Genomic DNA, 19,411 nt, shown 5'->3' on the forward strand with positions numbered 1-19,411 from the left:
AATAAAGTATTATTATTATTATTATTAGTATTATTATTATTATTATTATTATTATTGCGTACTAAGAATTCCATAATATTTTATTGGAATTAAACTAAAAAAATAAATAAAACTCATGCTACGCAATAACCTACGCCCAATAATATGCTTGAACTGTTTTTAAAATTATAATCATGTAAATTGTTATCCTTTATTTTTTATCACTTTAACAATGTCGTAATCTTAACTTAGTATGTTTATGTATCTGTAACGTTTGTTTGTTTGTTTGTGTTTGTTTGTTTTTGTTTTTTCTTTCTTATTCTTTTTAAATTTAGTGTGTAATTACAGTTAACAGTTTAATGACAATTGTGATGATTTATTATTATTATTATTATTATTATTATTATTATTATTATTTCTTTATCTTCTATCCAGTTTTCATTATTAGTCACACTCAACCTCAAGTATCTTGCTTCTTCGGGCGTGACCCGGTTACAATTGTATTTATACAACAATTTGTAATGCATTTGAATATGAGATTGGTAATCAATTTCGAATTTTGAAGAATATTCATATACGAGTATTACAATAATATTGTAAAATCTTTGCTAATTATGTAATTTTTGCTTGCAATAATAGCCTAAACTTAAAACTTAAAAAATAAAATAAAAATAATGAGTTAATAAATCAATATTAAGAAAGTATAGAACAATCTATAATGAGAAAATAAATTAGTTACTCTCATAAACATATGAACAGGTGGGTAACTTGACTAAAATACATTGTACTAAAATAAAGCATTGCAAAGTAAAATATAGTTTATCATCACATCAGTATTTACATAAAATGTATACTAACACGCATTCCGAATTAGAAGTATACATTGCTTAATTCATGTTTCAAAATAATGTTTGATACAATATATGAATGAATGCTACTATCCAGAGTTACACTTCCACATTCAATAAAACATATGCGTATCAGTGTTATCAATTAACAAAGTTTCTGAACTGGAAAGTATGCTTAGAATCAATCAACTTGTGGAAATGATCTCCATGTTGATAACATAGAAGTTAAGTGTGACTTATTATCAAGCTTTTTGTTGTTGCTTGCACTTTCCTAATCCATCTCTGACAATTTTATCAGCAATAGCTTTAAATTTACGAGTTCTCGTTGATTTGATACAAAATGGCCGTGCACTGAATTACTTGGTGTAGCGTCATGTTTATATTTGGTGTCGGTGTCACAAGCTGCTTGCTGACCTCCAATGGAGGTCACTTCGTCCTTGAGAAGATGCGCTGTTTTCATCACAATATTCTAAAGTAAAATATTATATTGTTATATAACGGTTTAGTGGCCTAGCTAGTCGCTAGTAATTGATTAATATATTATAAAAAATTATCAGGATATGAAGTTAACCACATGATTTACGTAGACATTATTCACGGGTTAGTGCGTGGAAAACAATGTGTCAGTTGTGTTCAGTGTAGTAAATATAATAATTAAGATTTGGAATGCTTCCAAAGTCATGAACAGAATAAAGGAAAAGTACGGTGTACTTGTATATTAAGCATTCTACAACTAATATTTCATTGTTATACAGTACATTCAAAGGTAAGGCTTAGCAAATAACTCCCTAATCACACATCATTTCGTAAACATAAATTAATATTTGAAATGCACGTCATCCCTTATAAATGAGCAAGGAAAGCAGACAGTAAATTACTTGCTACATATGAAGTTACATAAGAGAATTACTCTTCAGATGCAGAGTATTAAGAATTTAAAAATTAAAGTACTAAAGGACTAAACTTTATCATGATAGATACACATCTCAAGGTTCTTAATTATATTTTTAATGCTGCATTTTAACGAGCACCTTAGAATGAATGTGTACACCATCAATGCGCCGATAATAATCGCTCTCACCATTTCCACAATACACAGTGTCTCAAAAGTCATGGTGGGGTTTCAGAGGATTATAAGTATTTTGAATGAATACTGGTACCAAATGAAAATAAAACTTCGTCTGTAAGTTTGAGGCACTGAAGGAAACAAAAGACGGTAACAATGGAACAAATGCAACAATTTTCATTGTTACCATTAATTATACAAGATGGATGTCCAAAGAAAAGTGAGGTGTGTTTTTGTGGCTAGCACGGGCATTTCTAGCTTTTAAACGAGGTGCAACAGTGACATAGTATCTCTTTTAAGCCTAAGCCTGCATGCGGTTCTGTAAGTGGAAGGTCTCTAGACTTTCTATCAGAGAGTACAATATGCCCAAGCTTTAGAGCCATGGCTTACGCAATTCTCCAGCAAGGCGGGTTACCAATTGACACTATGGAATATTATTGGGAGAGATCGAATGGAATGATATTTATGGTAATGTGGGAAAACGGGAGAACACAAAAAAAAATAAATACATCTTCAATTGCGGGGTTTGTCTGCCCCAAGTGTCACCATAGGTTTTCAATAAAAAAAATCCAAGAATCACCGGGACTCGAACCCGAATCAGGCGAAAGATTTAGATCTTTCAGTCATCGAAGGGACCACTTTTAACCTTAAGTATGGAATGTGAATGAGATCTTAAAATTAACCAAGATATTGATCTGAAAGCTAAGAACCATGCTAAGAAATGTTACATGTACAATTATGGACTACAGGCCTAAGATTGCGCACGATGAAATGAAGTCCTAACACATGATTCATATGAGCAACGGAAAATTGCAGGTCAGGTATTTTATTGTTGCTTTATTTTTAACTGTGGTATTTCATAACTTCCGCAAAATATGTAATTATGTATTAAATCCTTGGCACAGCGTTAATTGCTAAATGATACGTAGGCCTATGCTTGAATGTTCGAATTCCACAGCTGTCTTTCTCTTTTAATTTGGACTGATGAAGCTCTGTTGAGCAGTAGGAAATATTTGACATAACTGAAAGACGTGACTCCTTCAGTCAGTAGGTTATAATCAGGGAACGGATTTATATGGACTAAAAATATATGAAATATGTAAATATATATGTAGTTATTTTTACCAAAATATGGAATTAAATATGGATTTTTACCAAAATATGGAATTAAATATGGACTTAAAATTATAAAAAAATGACTATGTACGTTAAATATTGGTACATTTTAATCAAACTAAACAAAAAATATAATGGACGTACCTTATCTTCCAATGTAGTTTCAACAAAACACAATTTTTATTGTCTGTTACCATAACAATAGGTTACAAACATTTCTTTCAAGTGCTGAAAAGTGAATCTTCTTCTATTGTCTCTGAGGATAGATTTATACTGACTAAAAGAGCGTTCGACGTCACAAGAAGTAACTGGTACATAATTCAATTTCACAATGTCTGCTGGGGATAAGTCCAAGTTAATCTTCACTGTTGATTCACCACTCATCACAGCAACAACCTTTTGTAGTTCTTCATATCCAGGGTTTTTTGAAAGTACAGTGTCCACCTTAGCTGCAACTTTACCTCTACCACGATTCAGTTGTTCCACAGTACTATTTATAATTTCAAAACTTTCAGATAGTGAAAGGTGCCTATTTTGGAGACTTTTGAGCGTTTTTATGATGCATGAAAATGTATGCTGAATGTGAGCTAAGTCATTCTTCACACTTATGTCACAGGTAACTGTTTTCGCAGTATCAATTGAGACTGCATCTTCAGAGTCCAATGCAAGGAGAACATTGTTAATAGAGTCTATATGTTCGGCATAATATTCAACTGCTTCTAGCCATGTACCCCATCTAGTTAAAATTGGCTTTGGTGGCAATGGAATTTCAGGGTACATTTCTTTCAACACGTTAACTCTACTGGGAGCTTTGAGAAATACTTTTTTCACTGATGAAATCAACAAATCTACTTTAGGGAAATTGTCTCTGACCACTTCTGCCACACGATGAAATGCATGCGCCACACAAGTAAAATGAGTCAATTTAGGATATACAACAGATAATGCTTGTCCAGCTTTGACCATATAAGGGGCAGCATCGCTAATAAAGAATAACACATTATCGTACATAATACCCTTTGGCCACAGGATACCCATAGCTTCGTTGAACAGTTTAACTATAGTTTTGTTATTGCACTTTTCTAGAACATCACAATGTAAAAGAATTCGTTCAGAATATTGTTCACTTAACAAACCGATAACTACATTACCAACAAGTCTACCTTCTTTGTCGGGAGTCTCATCAATGGAAACCCAAATTGAACTATCTTTAATTTCATCTCTTATCTTCTGTATTGTCTCATCGTAGATGGATGGAGCATACGTCTTCCTAAGTGTTGACTCATCCGGGATTGTATGTTGAGTATATTTTTCAAGGAATTCCCTGAAGACCTTATTCTTTAGTTTGTAGAGAGGAATATCAGCAGAGATGAGAGAACGGCACAGGTCGATGTTAAACTCAGATCTTACATTCGATGTTGTTGGTTGTGTTAAAAACAATTGTCTCTGCTTGGAATTTAGGGTAAGGTCGGGTGAGTCGCCCCACATTTAAATAATCTAATATTAAGACTAATTAAATTCAAAATTTATTAACAAAATACAAATGAAATTGTAAAAGACACACTTAAGAACATGTTAAAGAACATTTTCAGTGTCTGTCAGCACTCTGTTTCTGCTTGTTTATAATAAAGTAGAATAGCACGCAACGGCCAACTCTCCCGACAGTGCGGGTGAGATGCCCCACGACTGAGGATGAAACGCCCCACTCACTTGTTTCTGTTTTGTCTTTTAAATAACTTTCCATACAAATCGCAACGATCACCATACATTGTATATTCTTCATGAATCCACTTTTTGCAATCCAAACACTTTATCCAGTCGCACCTGCATAAAGATCCTCATATCCGGCACACATTTCGTCCTCATCTTCTACGATTAAGGGCCCAGGTTCGTCCTTAACCTCGGAGTCAGTTCTGTGCTGACGTTTGGAAATAGGTACGCTTGCTATAGGCCTCTTGTGAATTCGACCTTTCTCCAGAAATTTCGGATGATTTTTGGCCATGTTTTCGTCTGAAGTCAAGACGACTTCCGACTGTTTTCTTTTTGGTTGGTTTTGTGGCAGTGTCGGTAAAGGAGAAATTTCCTGCATTATTTTACGTGGTGTAGCTACTATTTACCATGCCTCCATCATTTTGGTCGTCGTTATTGCCCACAAGATTGCCAGAAGCTGAGGAAGCTCCCACAAGATCAGGAGGTCCTTCAGATTTCACTTCCATATTCTTTGGAGATTTAGAAGGCTCATTTTCATTTTGACTGTTTTGGTCTAGGCCTTCTTTGACAGCTTGACCAGAGAGGAGGAATGCATTTTCCGGGACTGCAGAAAGGTCGGAAGGGAATGTTCATGTGGCTCAAAATCCAGACATGCCATTTCCCGTGGTTGCAGCTTTCCTCAGGCTTTACTCAGAAGATACCTAAATTGTAGTCTGCTTAGCTTCCTGTTTTCATTTGTCACCATCCACGTTCGACAGGCTTCATAAAAGCAAGACTTCAAGGATTTGAAGAAACTACGATCTAGTGGTTGTAGGTAATGAGTTGTATGACTGGGCAGATACAAGAGGATTTCATCATCAGCAATGGCGAAGTCTAGAAGTTTTATGTTGCTTACATGCGATGAATGTTCATCGAGAATAATTATTAATACTTTTCCTGCAGATTTCCTTGAGAGGAAGTGTTCCCTCGAGCACATCATAAATATTCCGACGTGACATAAGCTTTTTTGAAATTACAGCTGTAGAACCGGGTGACATGCCATCTTCGAATCCTTTCTTTTTGTTTACTCCTTTAAATATGCAAAAGGGTGTGAGAAAATATCACTCAGCACTGGAAGAAGCAAGAACCGATATGGTTTCACTTTTTTCTACAGATGTCAAGACGAACGTCTTTCGAGCCCTTCTTTGCAACAACATAACCAGGCTTGTTGTTCAGCTGGAGTCCTGTTTCGTCCATGTTAAAAACATGACCTGGCTTTTGCAGCAAGTCTTCCTTTTGAAGCATTTTTTCCAGCATTTGAAAATACTTTCTGACTTCGTCCTTGCTCATTCCTTGAGCTCTGTTCAAAGACATCTTCCGCTTTCCTAATACTAATTTCAGGATGGCGCCTCATGAACGATTTAAACCAGTGCTTGTCAGCTTGCCTTTGTGGACGGAAAAAGGATATTTGATTCCCAGCTCTTGAGCTATTTTGAATGCCATGATTTTTACATAGTTTCTGGTGGGTGAAAAATCCAACTTCTTGCATTTTCTGAATATGCGTCAACAGCTTATTCTCCGCTTCATCGCCTAAACATGCAAGACGGGCCAAGTGACTTTTTGTAGTTCGAACTGGTCATTCGCCTTCTTGGTGTTCTAGATAGAATGCCAAAATTTCGAGAGGCTTCATCACACCTATTTTATTCTCCCTAACGGCATCGATGGCACTTTTCAAATCGTCCTCTGTCCAACGGCCACGGACATCATTTTTCCTCTTGTAAACTGTTGACATTTCCTATAAAAGGAAATTTCATTGTGCTCTTTCTTCATTCTTACTTTTTAATCAATAACAAGTTTGTACAAATTTATTCGCAATGAAATTGCGTAACTACAAACAGACTTTTATGTATCCCAGAATAATAATAATAATAATAATAATAATAATAATAATAATAATAATAATAATAAGGTAATAACAAAAATCCAATATCACCTACAATAACTTAAGAAATTATCACGAATTTATAATTTAATGGCTTGATTTTACTAGGCATGTTAAATGACACTTCGATTAAAATTGTCAAAATTTGCAAGTGGTCTGAATAATTGTGATGAATATTAACATTTTAATATGGATTATTTTAATATTTCAATTGCTTCAATGATGGAATAATACTTTTAATAATAATATTCTCTCGAAAGTAAACTTTGTCATGTGGGGCATCTCTCCCTCATCGAAGTGGGGCATCACTCCCTCACATGGAGGGTGAGAAGCCCCAGCAAATAATTTGTCTTCCAGGAAAGAATTAGCTTTGAAAAGGTCACTGGCATATAACTCGATTGTTCAACTAACATTTTAAGTGACAAAAGGTTTTAAATAATCCCTTACCTCGTCTATAAGAAGGTTTCACCAAACTAGTATAAAAATTTCTTCCAGGTAGATCGGCTCCTCGTCCTCAACCTAACGGAATACTGTGGATATTTCGACACACAAAATACAATAGATAGCTCCCGTCGAACGTTCACACCAAACTGAAGATACGGACAAGAAATAATTTCTTTCCTAACATTTCTTATGTCCTTATGAGAGGGCGGGGCGACTCTCCCTCTGGGGCGTCTCACCCGAACTTACCCTAGTTGTTTGTTGGCCTGATGTTTACTAGTTGTAATGTGTTGTTGCACCAGGAACTTTTGTGTAGATGATACTGCACACTGACACAAATTACAAAATAATATTTTATTGTCAGTTGATAAACCATCTTCTTTAAATTCTGAAATGTAACTTGTTAGTTTTGATTTTAAATTGACTGAATGACGTACTTTTGGCATATTTACCGTCTTTATAGTATGATTTACAAAACTGAACCTATGTGTACTCTGACTGGCATTTAACTGTTGAGCTGCACAACTGAAGTCTGTTAAAAATTTTAAATTAAATTAATACAGTTTTGTAGCTTACTTTCCCATTGTTGATAGGACTGCTAATTTTCAAATAACTCTGATGTTAAAGGGATTACTGAACATGTGTTTAAATCTCTATTGTTGAAATGTATTTTTAAAAGTTAATGGAATTTTGTTTTGTTTTATTGTTAAACCTAATATAATATGGACTGTTTTATATGAAATATGGAAAATATATGGAAATTAACGAAAATATGTACTAAACTCTAAAATATGGAAAAATATGGAAAATAAAAGTAGGATTTTTCAACCCTACACATTGTGAAACATAAAGATAATGCAAAATATAAATGATATTAGCTTTATAAGTAAATATGTATTTACATATAAATCCTTTCCCTGGTTATAATATATATTCGGAGGACGGGTAATGAATAATTGAAAAAAAAAATACATCAAAATAAGAAGAGGTGTGGAATTAGTGCTTCGTCCAGTGCTCTTTGCCTATATTCGTAATGTTGGAAATACTGAGTAAGACACTAGCAAAATATAGGAAAAAAAATACAATTGAATTACAAGAGTGATTCAAAAAGTGAAGTCACGAAGTAATACGAGCTCTTACGGTGACAAATTTCCCTTCTTGTTCGAATTTTCCGTCAGGGCCGCGGCAGCAGACCACAGCTTCATCACGCAGTCATTAGATGACGCATAAGTTGCGTTAGATCCTCGCAATATTAGTTGAAAGATAGCTGCGCACACGGAAACATGATCAAACATGGAGGTGCGTATTGTGATCCGGTTATTGTGTCTTAAGGGCATCTCACCAGCAGGAATTTATCGTCAACTTGCCGAGGTATATGGTGCGAAACGGTGTTTCCGGTGGGAGGTACTGGACCATCCTCCCTACAGCCCCAACCTGGAGCCCAGTGATTTTCTTCTCTTCGAATCGTTGAAGAAGCACCTGGGTGCTAAGCGATTCAACGCCGAGACGGCCATTCAACAAGCCGTCATGACATTGCTTCAGGGACTTGAAGTAGATTTCTTCTATGCCGGCATCGATGCCTTGGTCTATCGTTGAAACAAATGTCTGGACAAGCATAGTGACTATGTTGAAAAGCAAAGTGCCCTACTACAGTGAATCAGTATATCTGCCTGTGAAATAAAATTTGTCCATGAGAAGCACCCTGGTATGTTACAAAACATATTAAATAAGGGGGAAAAAATTCCCCCGCCAGGATTCGAACCCGCGTCTTTACACGAGCTGCCTGTCTTCTAGCTAAACATTTAGCCACGTGCTGCAACATTAATTGTTTTGGAAATTCTTATCATCATCGAGCCTTTAGCCTTGTTCGAACGATTTAAAAAATATATATATAATTGAGTTTAATTTAGCACAGAAACCTGCCGCACATACTGCATCCTCATTCTTATCTCTTTCATTTTAATGCTTCACACAGTAAACGGATACATTATATGGTTACAAGTTCTGTTAACAGGCGCTTTTGACGCTGGGAATGCGCGATACTTAGGCCTAATTATTACTCGTATTCTCCGACTTAAAAACCTTCTAACCGGGCAATCTACAGATGCAACTATAAAGATGTAAAGTTATAAGTTCGCAGCTCTATACTTTCAAACTTATATGTATCGAAACATAATAATTCAACCGAAACGTAATAATTCAACCAATCACATGACAGGAATAGCGCGGTAATAGGTGATCAAAAATTGAAATTAGGAAAAAGACAAACTTGTCATATTTTCTGACTTGTTAACCACACTTAAAATGTGCTAGGAACTGAGCAGTACTATGAAGTTTGCTTGCAATATCAGAACTAGCATCCTAACTCCATGCCTCAGATTTTAAACAAAAGTTATTACCTCGGCAAAATCACACAACTTCTCTCAACAATCGATTCCATCGAGCGAAACTAGCACTACAGACCAAAAAGAAATTGTTGTTATCAGGCTATAAATACATTTTTTAATTTATCAGTTATTTAACAATGTTGTATGAAACACTCGGTTATTTAGCGTCCATGAAATTGGGGTTAGTGAAATGGTATTTGATGAGGTCAGTGATTCGCCATGTGATTAACTGAAATTCTCCTCACAGTTGGAGAAAACCTCGGAAAAAACCAACCAGATAACCAGTCGGAGCGGGAATCGAACATACGCTCGAGCATACGCGCCCACCGCTTGAGCTACGTCAGTGGTTTATTGGTTATTCCTAACTTACACGTTCTGCATTCTGAATGCTCAAATGTTGTTATATTTTTGTATGTTTTTCGTCAGACTATTAGGGCTATGTTTGCATTTAAGTTTTCACAGTGAATATAAGCCTTATGTACATAGAATTTGAACTCGTATTGAAGGATTAATTAGACGTACGAGTTCATTCAACCTTCTGTCCAGTAGTGATGCAACGTTGCCTTCCGGGAGGGCTCTGGTAAAGGCGGAAAACAACAAAGAGACAAATCTCGACCTCAAACGAAACAGAAAAATCAACACTGACCTGCTATGAGCAAATAAACAGACACTGTAAGTAATCTAAAGAATCAACTAGCCGAGGAATCATAGTCTAGTAAAGTAAGTCCGGAACTGAAATACTATAAAAGTACAAATAAAATGGAATAATCAGTCGATACAATGATACTGTACTAAGTTAGATTAATGAATGAAGAATGCAATAATAAATTCCGTAACCAGTGGCTAAGGCCACGTGTTGGCCTCAAGTCCATATGCCTCAGCAAAGGTGAACGATCACCCAACCAGAACGAAGGTATCTTGTGGTGATCACGATGATTCCCCAACCGTTATAGCTGGTTTTCATAACCGGATTTCGCTACTACCGTAACTCCCCAAATTCATCACGATGTTGAGTAGGCACCGGTCCCATACACTGGTCGAAATTTCATAAGGAAATTTCCTTCTCCATGAGGGTTCGAACCAGCGCGCATTCCATAACGCTAGTCCTACGCATAATGTATTTGACCACGACGCTAGGGCGCGGGACAAGAAATTTCATAGCCAAGTATTAAAATTCTACGAAAAATTCGATACTTACTGAAACAACAGAGATTTTCAGGAAGAATGGCGGACGTGCAGTTTTAGCTTAATGAGGATGAGCAGAAAGCCCGAAACATTCCGAGGAAACCTACAATAAAGCTGTTTGTTTATCACAAATTTAACAGGTCTGACGAGGATAGCAGCATTGTCTCAGGTCAGCTGAGCAACTTCCAGGTCCTGAGGCTTGTTCCACCAGAAACGTTCTGAACATACAGCTGCAATTATGTAAAGAAAAATTAAACACGGATGCGCTTTTACAAAATACGAGTCGCGAGATTCCTTTTATTGGTCTTGCTTGTTCCGGTACAATGAGTTCAATTCCGGCAGAAACAAAACAAAAGCGGGCAGCTGCAGGTTATACGGAAACTAAAAAGAAGAACAAGCACTAATGAACGAGGCACAATATAAAAAGAAAGTCCAAATGGCTGCTGCTTCGAATTGAAATGTATACGGTTACAAAGGTCATTGGCAAGGTGTTGTGAAATTCTAACCCTTCTACATCAAAATCGGATCCTGTATTTTCTATAATTTTTTGTTCCCGTGATAATGATTACGTAAATAGGATATGGAAACTTTCAGGTCATTAAATGACATTTTTGAGAGCTATATTGCGTCGGTGAGATAGTGGAAAGTTCGGAAACAGAATTCATAAGTTGTTTTAATGTTTTTTATGTCAACGTTTTCATGTTAATGTCTAATGAGATGTATGAAATTCTTATCTCACAATCAGGATAGAAAGAATCGACTAGAGTTGTTCTGAATAATTTGAATAATTTCGAGGGAAAAATTGTTCCGGGGCCGGGTATCGAACCCGGGACATTTGGTTTAACGTACCAACGCTCTACCAACTGAGCTACCGGGGAACTCTACCCGACACCGATCCAATTCTTCCCTCTATATCCACTTACCTCAAAGTGGGCTGACAACCGTCAAGCAACCAACTTCGAGTGCACACTAACTCCATGTGACTTACATTGTGGGTTTCTGTTAACGAACAGTGACGTGTATTATGCAAATCAAGATTTCAGGTATAACTCCCTGTAAAGTTGATTTGAATAATTTCGAGGGAAAAATTGTTCCGGGGCCGGGTATCGAACCCGGGACCTTTGGTTTAACGTACCAACGCTCTACCAACTGAGCTACCCGGGAACTCTACCCGACACTGAGTTGTTCTGATTTCCAGAGTAATGTAGTACACACAACCACAGATAGTCCGTTCTGTAATTCTTCCATGAAACGAAACAGGTCTTCTTCATTATTAGTGTAGGTTATCCATTACAGAAAACTGCAGAATGAAAAGCTATCTTCATTCTAAATTGAGATTACTAAGACATAGACGTTCCACAACCGAAAACTTCTATCCAAAAACGAAAAAATTCAGACTTCACTCATATTTTGAAATTCAATTTTATTTCTCTCACTGTTATGTTTTGCTGCTATATGTCCAATTACATAGTAGAAAGAAAGAAAGAAAGAAAGAAAGAAAGAAAGAAAGAAAGAAAGAAAGAAAGAAAGAGAGAGAGAGAGAGAGAGAAAGAAAGAAAGAGTAACACAATAGAGATCGAAATGTTGCGTGTCTCGGCTTTGTTCTTCTTCACTTAAATTCTCAACTTTATTAAGGTCTATTTTGAATAGCTCTACTGGGTGTTCAGTTCAAAGTGTGTCATGGCTCGCTGTATGCCGTCACGTGGCTAGTCGATGAGCCTAGAGAATTCAATCTTCCTACACTTCCGCAGAGGTGTATTACTTATCTGCTAGAGAAGTTGCCTAGCAAGTACGGCGTTCATTCAGAAGAGTACTTACCGATACGTACGGTAACGCCGGTAGTGGCAGGAATGTGAACTGTTTCGAAACATGTACTGTGGTGAGTTTTCTCTTACTGTCGGGATATGGGGAGAGGGTTAAGGCGATTACTTACGTATTTGTTGACATTAACTTCGACGGTCAACATGGATGCGGAGCATTTGATTTGTATTGTGGAATGCTGCCGTACGCAACTGATGATAACAAATACTCTGCGTACGACTTGCCCGCGCAAAACACAGTTCGAAAGAGGTTATGGTAGCACACAGACCGTACAGACCGCCATCTGTTGCTACGACGTTCAAGTTATACCGTACACGTTCTCAAGTTCAGATTGAACGCCTTGATTAATAGGCAATTTCTCTGACACAAAAGCTGAAACTCGCTTCAAATCGCTGACTCAACAGTGACGTCATAACACACTTTGAAATGAACACCCAGTATGTGTGTATGTATGTATGTATGTATGTATGTATGTATGTATGTATGGATGCATGTATATATGGATGCATGTATGTATGTATGTATGTATGTATGTATGTATGTAGGCCTATGTATGTACTCGTGGGTGGATGGATGGATGGATGGATAGATAGATGGATGGGTTTATAAAGCTGCCCGCCGTCTCGTTCACCAAAAACCACAGACTTCACTCATATTTTGAAATTCAATTTTATTTCTCATAATGTTTTGTTTTGCTGCTATATGTCCAATTACATAGTAGAAAGGAAGAAGGACAGAAATACAGAAAGAAAAAAAGAAAGAAAGAAAGAAATAAAAACACAATCGAGATCGAAATGTTGCGTGTCTCGGCTTAGTTCTTCTTCACTTAAATTCTCAACTTTATTAAGGCTATTTTGAGTAGCTCTATATGTGTGTGTGTGTGTATATGTATGTATGTATGTATGTATGTATGCATGGATGCATGTATGTATGGATGCATGTATGTATGGATGCATGTATTGTATTGTAATGTATGTATGTATGTATGTATGTATGCCTATGTATGTACACGTGGGTGGATGGATGGATGGATGGGTTTATACAGCTGCCCGCCGTCTCGTCTATCAAAAACCACAGCTTCCGTTATCCTACACCGTCTGAAGGCTCAGGCAGACATGACTTTTCATGGGCCTTAATTCGTAACTTTCTCAGTCTACCTTCAGCCGCCTTGGTTGCACAGCTGGCAGAGCGCTAGTTACGACAACTACAAATTTAAGTTCAAATTTCGGTGATGACGGAGTTAGTAGCCTATTTGCGGTGAACGAGTCAAGATTGTGAAAGATTTTTTCAGGATCTCCCGATTTCCCCCCGCCATTTCATCGATACTCTCCACAATAAAATCGCCTTTCATTGTTCTCTCATTCTAAAAAAAATAGGGGATCACTTGTATTTCCGTAACGCAGAAATAAATCATCCGCTATAATACGAAGTTTTGTAGATGGGACGGAGGTGAATTTCTGGCAATTCATGTAGCCTACCTAACTCAGCACGAGGCACCAGAGTTCCCCAGGTTCTTCCTTGATTTACGGGGCATGACGACACATGTAAACTTGTCAGGTACGGCAGGTCACCGCTAGATGTACGGTATAAGGATTTGAATCTGGATAGATGGTGGATCCGGCTTGGCCCGGCAGCATGCAACTCATTCCACCACGAGTGCACAAAAAGCATACTGCGTGTTCAGTTCAAAGTGTGTCATGGCTCGCTGTATGACGTCATGTGGCTAGTCGATGAGCCTAGAGAATTCAATCTTCCTACACTTCCGCAGAGGCGTATTACCTATGTGCCAGAGAAGTTGCCTGAAGAGTACTTACCGATACGTACGATAACTCCAGTAGTGGCAGGAATGTGAACTGTTTGGAAATACGTACTGGGGTGAGTTTTTTTTTCTTACTGTCGGGATATGGGGAGAGGGTTAAGACGATTACTTACGTACAGCATTTGTTGACATTAATTACGACGGTCAACATGGTACGGAGCATTTGATTTGTGTTGTGGAATGTTGCCTCACGCAACCGATGATAACAAATACCCTGCGTACGACTTGCCCGAGCAAAACACAGTTCGAAAGAGGTTATGGTAGCATACAGACCGTACAGACCGCCATCTGTTGCTACGACGTTGAAATTAAACCGTACACGTTCTCAAATTCAGATTGAACGCCTTGATTAATAGGCAACTGCTCTGACATAAAAGCTGAAACTCGCTTCAAATCGCTGACTCACAACAGTGACGTCATGACACACTTCTAAATGAACACCCAGTACTTGGGCTGCAGTACTTGGGAAAGCTCCGTGTCCCAACCGATAGGTACCTCTCGTACATGCCATTATTGCTTCTTCTGGTTGATTTTTTATTTTAGTAGGTTATTTTACGACGCTTTATCAACATCTTAGGCTATTTAGCGTCTGAATGAGATGAAGATGATAATGCCGGTGAAATGAATCCGAGATCCAAAACCGAAAGTTACCCAGCATTTGCTCATATTGGGTTGAGGGAAAACCCCGGAGAAAACCTCAACCAGGTAACTTGCCCCAACCAGGAATAGAACCCGGGCTACCTGGTTTCGCGGCCAGACGCGCTAACCGTTATTCCACAGGTGTTTCTTCTGGTTGAACCATCCATCCTTCTCCTAGGGCTTATGATATTATAAATTAAATCATTTTATAAACTTAAATATATTATTATATGCAGATGATATAGTGTTCAAGAAACAGAAAGAAACCTGCAACATGCAGATATTGCTTAAACAAATTATGTTCTCATTATAATTTTACAATATTACCAAATAAAACGAAAGTAATGACATTCTGGGGGGAAAACGTGTATTAGATCAAAAATAATAATTGATAACACACCTCTGGAACAAGATTGCAAAAAGAGAAATATATATAAATTTAAAACTTTCAAAATTTAAAATGATGTGCGGTACAATAAACATAAAAAATAAATCAAGAAAAGAAACAAGACTTACATTTCAAAAAGTGGATATTCCTTCCTTACTCTACAGAAGCGAATCATGGGTACTTACAAACAATCTGAAAAGCAGATTACAAAGTTCCGAAATGAATTTCTTTACGAAGAACAAAAGGTTGTACAAGAAATGAGGACATAAGAACAGAATTAAATATTTTTTTCTATAAATTACAAAATAAAAGAACACCAGAATCAGTGGTTGCAACATATACAAAGAGTGGATAAAATGAGAATATCTGAAGCAGCATTCCACTACAAACCATGAGGAAATACAGACATAGGAAGGCCAAAAGAGAGCTGGAAAGAACTGTGAGACGGAACAGGCATAATGCCCACGCCATGAAGTGAAGAAAAAGAAGAAGAAATTACACACTCTAATATACTAGTATTCAAGTTCTCAATTTCTACGACCAGCAGTAAGAAAAGAAGCATATGTCGCAGGAAATGTTTCTAAACGAAAGAAGAACATTTCGGCCAAAATCTCGATATCGCTTTTTTTTTCTTTGAGCATAAGTAGCCATTCCATATAGTTCTCCTTTGGAATGAAACCGAAAACTTAACAAATAAACTTTCAGAAATACTTTCGATGATGTTCATCATTACATATTACTTCTCTTTACACACTTTAAATACCTAATACTACTGACGATTATTAAATAAAACTACGCAGCTATATTCGCGTGTCTTATGCCGCTTCTATCCTAATTCTGTTCCTTATGCTAGGAAGGAAATTATTACTTCTTTCCAAAGACCAACACATTTCCTTAAGTTTTGTACTTCTGATATTAAGGTGCAGATATGAGGCTTCAGAATAACTGCCCGACACACTAGAACTGTGCTTTGAGGGAATGAAACGTTTCAGCACAAACTCGTACACAAGTAGATTGCTTTAAAATGGCATTATTTGACAATATAGGCATCATGATTATATTTTACTTACCAAAAGCAGAAGCACAAATGAGGAGGCTTTCATTATTGGATTCAACAGAATCAGGTAATTTATGTATACGAACAGTTTCCCTTTCACATCTCACTATGCTTTATCCCCATTCGTTGTTATCACGCTCCGAAGGTAGACACTTAAATTCAGGGCGATAACATTGTTAAAATGGCTTCCTTTGGACGGAAAGTATATCCAGTAATAATGCGCTGCTGCTGCTGCTGGTACTACTACTACTGTACAATCCATCAGTTATTCATAGATTACAAAAAGGCATATGACTCGGTTAAGGGAAAAGTTTTATATAATATTCTTATAGTATTTATCATTCCCAAGAAACTAGCTCGATTAATTAAAAATGTGTTTCAGTGAAACATACTGCAGTCCGTATACGTAGGTCAGTTTCTGTCGGATGCTTTTCCAATTCACTGCGGGCAAAAGCAAAGAGATGCATTATCACCTTTATTTTTTAACTTTGTTCTAGAGTATGCCATTAGGAAAGTCCAGGATGACAGAGAGAGTTTGGAATTGAAAGGGTTACATCAGCTGCTTGTCTATGCGGATGACGTGAATATGTTAGCAGAAAATCTACTAACTCTTACGGAAAACACGGAAATTTTACTTGAAGCAAGTACAGCAATAGGTTTGGAAGTAAATCCCGAAAAGACAAAATATATGATCATGTCGCGTGACCAGAATATTGTATGAAATGGAAATACAAAAATTGGAAATTTTTCCTTAGAAACGGTGGAAAAATTCAAATATCTTGGAGCAACAGTAACAAATATAAATGACACTCGGGAGGAAATTAAACGCAGAATAAATATGGGAAATGCTTGTTATTATTCGGTTGAGAAGCTTTTATCATCCAGTCTGCTGTCAAAAAATCTGAAAGTTAAAATTTATAAAACAGTTATATTACCGGTTGTTCTGTATGGTTGTGAAACTTGGACTCTCACTTTGAGAGAGGAACAGAGGCTAAAGGTGTTTGAGAAAAAGGTTTTTAGGAAAATATTTGAGGCTAAGAGGGACGAAGTTACAGGAGAACAGAGAAAGTTACGCAATGTAGAACTGCAAGCATTGTATTCTTCACCTGACATAATTAGGAACATTAAATCCAGACGTTTAGAAAGGCAGGGCATTTAGCACGTATAGGTGAATCCAGAAATGCATATAGAATGTTAGTTGGGAGGCCGGAGAGAAAAAGATCTTTGGGGAGGCCGAGACGTAGATGGGAGAATAATATTAAAATGGATTTGAGGGAGGTAGGATATGATTGTAGTGAGTGGATTAATACTGCTCAGGATAGGGACTGATGGCGGGCTTATGTGAGGGCGGCAATGAATCTCCGGGTTCCTTAAAAGCAGTAGCAGTAGCAATAGCAATAGTAGTACTTATTAATAGTAGGTTTATGTTAATACATTTACGACACATAAACCATTTCGTCCATAAATGAGAGCTTTGAAGTTACTGCTTACTTCACGTCTACGTCAAAATTAAACTATCTTATTATAAATTTTAAGCTCTGCAATGAAACCTCTCAGTAACAGGCGATTTTTGTACCATAGCGCACCTAAGGTCTTGACTGATCCCCCAACACTTTTTCAGCTGGACTAACATCTTGCCTTGTCCTCTTTTGACGAAGGAGTGTATTTAATGTTTGTTGGTAATAATTGAAATAATTGGTTCACTTAAGTAGAATAAATTATAACTACAAATTTCCACAGATAACATTTACGTGATAGTCATAGGGAATATGGTATCACGCTCGAAGAAAAAAAACCGTTACGTAAGTTCCATCTGTAATATAGTGATTTTCAAAATACTGTTTTCAATTATAACCAATTCAGGGGGAATAATACTTACTTACAAATGGCTTTTAAGGAACCCGCAGGTTCATTGCCGCCCTCACATAAGCCCGCCATCGGTCCCTATCCTGTGCAAGATTAATCCATTCTCTATTATCATATCCCACCTCCCTCATATCCATTTTAATATTATCCTTCCTCTACGTCTCGGACTTCCCAAAGGTCTTTTTCCCTCCGGTTTCCCAACTAACACACTATATGCATTTCTGGATTCGCCCATACGTGCTACATGCCCTGCCCATCTCAAACGTCTGGATTTAATGTTCCTAATTACTCCAGGTGAAGAATACAATGCTTGCAGTTCTGCGTTGTGTAACTTTCTCCATTCTCCTGTAACTTCATCCCTCTTAGCCCCAAATATTTTCCCAATAACCGTTTTTCGTAACAAGCTTTTTTTTACGGTGATGGGTTGTTAGTCCTTTGCCCAATCCCCAAGCTGGAGGACCACCCCTTATCGGCTGTCCACGACTGCTTATTCAATACAATATTCGCAGCTACCCTCCATATCTGGAAGCCGTCTCCTCTAACCTGAGGACGCGCCATGTCGTGGTGATAGGGACCCACAATACATGGCAAAGGGAATAATTCAGAAAAAAGAATATATATATATATATATATATACATATATATGTAAGGAAAAAAGACAATCCCGTCTTAATGTTTGAAGTTTCCAGACACATCTTACGCGACAATCCGATTATAGCGATCTTTTGCGCTTTCATTCCTACGCTGAACACATATTAATAATCATTTTTGTCACTCATTTTACTATAAGGAATAACTGATCTTATAAATCGCATTACCCAAACTGTTAGATTACTAGTTCTATGGAGGTTTTCACTGATTATGTATGAACATGTTACCAACATACCAGCCAACCAATCGTATTTCTTTGGCCGCTATCATAATCCTACAGTTGGTCTGTAAAAGTAGCTTTAATTATATACAACGTTTAACAGTTATTCGAAACAACTGAATAATACGCACGGTAGACCAACGTCGGTAGTCGACGTTGCTCGCTGACCACTAGTAACCGGGTCGTACCGAGCCGTGTCAAATAAAAGACAATCGAAAAGGTGATAGTGAAATTCGCGACTATATTGTTAAATAATTGACTCCATTAGTCAAGTGCAAGGTTTATGCAGTAAAAGGG

At 37.1% G+C, this 19,411-nt stretch overlaps 2 protein-coding genes and 1 non-coding gene across 7 annotated transcripts in view; 1 reads left to right on the forward strand and 2 right to left on the reverse strand.

Moving 5' to 3' along the window:
- DNAlig3 (DNA ligase 3) overlaps window positions 1–19,411 on the reverse strand; it is a 590,685-nt gene that overhangs the window by 359,012 nt on the left and 212,262 nt on the right. The gene's annotated exons all lie outside the window — the stretch shown is intronic.
- Window positions 1–19,411, forward strand: part of LOC138705891 (uncharacterized) — a 238,305-nt gene that overhangs the window by 20,914 nt on the left and 197,980 nt on the right. The gene's annotated exons all lie outside the window — the stretch shown is intronic.
- TRNAN-GUU (transfer RNA asparagine (anticodon GUU)) lies at window positions 11,745–11,817 on the reverse strand. Its single transcript has one exon. It is a non-coding gene; the product is annotated as a tRNA-Asn (tRNA).

The sequence above is a fragment of the Periplaneta americana genome, chromosome 9 (assembly GCF_040183065.1).
Source record: "Periplaneta americana isolate PAMFEO1 chromosome 9, P.americana_PAMFEO1_priV1, whole genome shotgun sequence".
Taxonomy (NCBI): domain Eukaryota; kingdom Metazoa; phylum Arthropoda; class Insecta; order Blattodea; family Blattidae; genus Periplaneta; species Periplaneta americana.